The sequence below is a fragment of the Sceloporus occidentalis genome, unplaced genomic scaffold, assembly GCF_023333645.1.
Source record: "Sceloporus occidentalis isolate IW3139 unplaced genomic scaffold, rSceOcc1.0.p SCAF_3, whole genome shotgun sequence".
NCBI classification, from domain to species: Eukaryota; Metazoa; Chordata; class Lepidosauria; order Squamata; family Phrynosomatidae; genus Sceloporus; species Sceloporus occidentalis.
In genome coordinates, this window is record NW_028316983.1 from 51,986,349 (window position 1) to 51,990,806 (window position 4,458).

The window sequence follows — 4,458 nt, forward strand, 5'->3', positions numbered from 1 at the left end:
CTGGAGTATGTTCGCTGAATTAAATCAGCACAAGATAAGGATGTCTAAGATCATTAGGAGATTCCCTTTTATACGTCACAGAGACTTCAGAGGTCTTGGGTCAATATCTTGTTTAAAAGTCTCTGCACTATGTCTTCTCAAGTGAAGTCTCTCAAGACAATATACATATCCAAAATCTCTCCCATTAAGTGCCATTTATTACTACTTTCTTGATGATTCTAAGCTTGGAACAATATCTCCAGTTGTTCCTCACAATTGCCACCACAAATACAAATGAACAAAACTATTGTTGTCTCTCTCAAATCACACAAGAGGACTACAAGCATCTGCTCAGCTGTGTGTGCTGCCAAATGGAATGTTATTTACTATGGGATGCTATTTACATTTAGTATTAAAATTCTGGAATAAAATGCTTTTGTTAATTAATCCTATAAATTGGTTTGTACACTGATAGCAAATTCAACAAGCAGTTAGGACTGATGGCGATGTTAAAAACTGTATATGAATGGTTTGCCTTTTCAATATTGCAAATGAAATCATTGTATAAAATGTTAATTCATCAGACTTACCTTATTATAACTAAATGCTGCATTAACCTTATACAATATTAAGTAATAGTTCTCTACTGTCTTATGCATTGCGCAGAGAAGTGTCAGATAAGAGAACGAAGAACATAAACTAGTCCATTTCTTGCAAGTGTCTCCCCTCCTTCCACTTTTTAAAATCCATTGTGATTCATTATTTCCCAGGACCAAATCTGTGTCCATGTCAAGTGGAAACAAATGACCTAGCGCTATAAATGTGCTTGAGCTCTCCTGATAAGGCAGATGGGATTCCATTCAAAGAGGATTGGTACAGTGTTAACAGGAAACAATGGTATTTGTGATGCAATAATAGCAAGGCATCCAGGATTGAAAAGGGCTGACTATGCAGCAGACCAGTTATTATTATTATTAACTTTTATTTATAAAGCGCTGTAAATTTACACAGCGCCGTACATACAATCTTTTTAATTGGACAGTTCCCTGCCCTAAGGCTTACAATTACACAAAAACAAACTAATGAAAGAACAAAAATATAAAAACTGGACATCTCTGCACAGATATTTAGGTTGGCTATATTAAATTATGATATTTGCCTATAGAAGAGTTAGTGACCTTTCTAAGAAGTGAATGATACAGATTTTAAAAACAAACAAATATAAAGTCTTCTCCCATCCCCATTCTCAGTGGCTCTTCTTTACCTCAACTCCAGCTCTTTTCCACTCAAACCCTAGCTCCTTATTATTTCCATGGCCCTTGGGACTGCAGCCTTATCAATGGAAACAGTGACTCAGTTCCATGTTTTGGTGCAAATTTGGTACAAATTCAAAGTGCTGAACTCTGCCCTCTAAATAGGTCCAAAGTTCAAAGTAAAACCCTGAATGGATTTCCTACTCCACTGATATGGAAATCTGCCACCCATCTATGAAAAAAGTAAGTGCACAATGTATTAAAAACCCCTCCATGGAGTAGAGGTTTGGCTTTTTTAGACTATGAAATGTTTAACAGACAAAGACAATTCCTCAAATGATATAATCCCCCCCCCCTTTTTTTTTTGTAACAGAAAAGTCCATTATACATGGAGCAGCTGCATTATCGTCCACAACTGCAGAAATAATCCAGTTTGAAACAGTTTTAACTGCCCCAGCTCAATGCTAGGGAATTCTGGGATCTGTATTTTTGTGAGATGTTTCCTTCTCTGTCAGAAGGAAATCTGTCTGGTGCCACAGTAAACTGCAGTTCTCAGGATTCTCTAGTCCTAAACCAGGGCAGTTGAAGTGGTCTCAAACTGGATTATTTCTGCAGTGTGTTTTGAACCTAGCTCTTGGTTCCTGCTGCTAGGAGTCCTCTGTCTAGAAACAACTTCATTTCCTGGTTAGTGGATGGAATCACAAGACAAGGAGAAGCAGCACTGTACAAAAGTCTCTTGTTTTCTTCTGTTCTGTTGTCTGTAGATCTGCTTTGACTATCAAGCATATGAAACAAGATCCCACATGCCTGGGTCCTCATTACATCACTTTGTTTTGCTGTTTTGGGTTCCAATTATTTGTTCCCAGGAAGGCAGAATTACTGTGTTGATTTTACAAAAATATTATTATCATGCTGAATAAATAATTTTGTTCTCTTATGTAAATACAAACTTCATCCTAGTAAATATTAATGCCACTACTATAGTATATGTCCTTGTAGTTTCAGGTCAGAATCCTTCACCTTCATGCAAACATAGGTTATTTCTCACCTACAGCTTTGTGGAGAAATTATTTTTGTTTACTGTAATCAACCTCCATTGTCATTGACTGCAATTTCCTGAATGATGTAAAAAGAAATTACGGCAATCTCTTTAGTGATATAGTGTCTGTGCTGCCTTCACCACAGTCACAAAACTGGAAAACATCTCAAATGTCACCTAGTGCAACCTGATGCTGATGTAGGGAATTGACTAATACTCCTGGCAGATGGCTGTTCAGTCATCCAGGTTTTAATCTTTTTAATAATATCAAATGAAGAAGACTCCACCACTAAGGAGGCCGCCCACCTCGGCGGGCTGGCCCAGTTGCCACCTGGGGACGTCCTCACAGCGGGAACGGGTCCCTCCTGGTGAGCGGCTCCCAGCAGCCATGGCACGGGGCCGCTCGAGCTGTGATTGGCTCTGGGGGAGACCATAGGCGGGACTTCCACCCGCGCTGCTGGGACTACAGGTCCCAGCAGACATCGTGGGAGGAAGGGCCCGCTGATTGGGCGGCGTCATTGGATGGCGCTGCCCGTTGATTGGGGGAAGGGCCAGGAGGCGGGCTTTGCAGCCCTTTCCAGGCCTCCCATTGGTTGGTGGGCCTATAAAAGGCCCACGAGGTGCCAGGGCGGGCATCAACACAGCATCCCCCGGTGGCAAGGGATAGTTATGTGTTGATGCACATCTGCAGAGATGTGATCAATCGCTTGGGCGACCGTTGGTACAGGAGCGTAAAGGAAATCCCTTGCCCTCCCGAAGCTTGGCCGTGACCAAGCACTGGGGTTCATCCACTCAGCACTGGGCTGATGGATGACAGATCCAGACCTCATGCATTGGAGCCAACCCTACCTTATGAATTTTTGCTATACCTTTTGTTATGCTAATAAAGTTGTGGCCTATTCCTCCAATATGTGCTGTTCTCTATTTGTCCGCGGCGGCGTCCCTCTTAGGCAACAACCTGCAACAATCTGTACTACTGTTCAGTTGCTAGAGTATCACTGTTTAATTATCTCATTTCTGAGCTAAACCTAACTAGCTGCTTTGATCTTTCCTCATACGATATGGCCTCTGGGGTGGCATCCTTACAGAAGAAATAATCCAGGTTGACACTACTTTAACTGTCATGTGCTATGAAATACTGGGAACTCCATAGTTCAGTAGTTTTGTGAGTCATTTAGCCTTCCCTGTCAGAGAACTCTGGTGCACAACAAACTACAATTCCCAAAATCCCATAGCACTTATCCATGGCAGCCAAAGTGGGGTCAGCCTGGATTATTTCTGCAGTGTGGATGCAGCCTGGGTCTACTAACCCATTTGTGACTTCATCTGGACCACAAAAGATTTTCTCTTGACCACAAAAGTTTTTCTCTTGACATGTTTTAGTTTGCAGATTACCTTCTTAAAATCCAGGTTCTAGAAATAGGTACAATGCAAGAGGAACATAGGATGCTATTACTTCTAGCAATTTGGGCACTATACTTCTGTTAATCCAGGATATCATTCTGGTTGCCATTTTCTGCCATGTGAGTCACTTGAGACCAAGGTGTTTATCACACTGAGCTTTTGGGAGATTTTGCAGCTCAGATCTGGAGTGACTGCAGGTCCAATGATGCGAATTCACGTTATAACATGAATGTGTTATCAGACGCGATTCCTTTCTATGGGTGCTCCTTCTGTGGTGCTTCCACAGTGATTCCAAAGTGACCCCTCATTTTGGTGAAATAGGAAAAAAAGTGAATTCACAGAATTCACTTTCAAGCTCATTTCGATTTCACTCCAATGTTACCCCTCTTGGCCCCCTGCATCCTGCTCCTTCATCCCCCTCCTCCTCTTTCATGCCATCTCGTCCTCTCTGCCACCCTGCTACCCATCCCATCATCCCCTGGCTGCTCCTTCAGTCCGATCCTGGTCCCAGTGACCCCCCTGCGACCTATCCCATCATCCCCTGACTGCTCCTTCAGTCTGATCCTGGCCCCAGTGACTGCCTGCGACCTATCCCTTCATCCCCTGGCAGTTCCTTCAGTCCGATCCTGGCCACAGTGACCCCCTGTGACCTATCGCTTCATCCCCTGGCTGCTCCTTCGATCCTGGCCCCAGTGACACCCTGTGACCTATCCCATCATCCCCTGGTTGCTCCTTCAGTCCAATCCTGGCCCCAATGACCCCCTGTGACCTATCCCATCATCC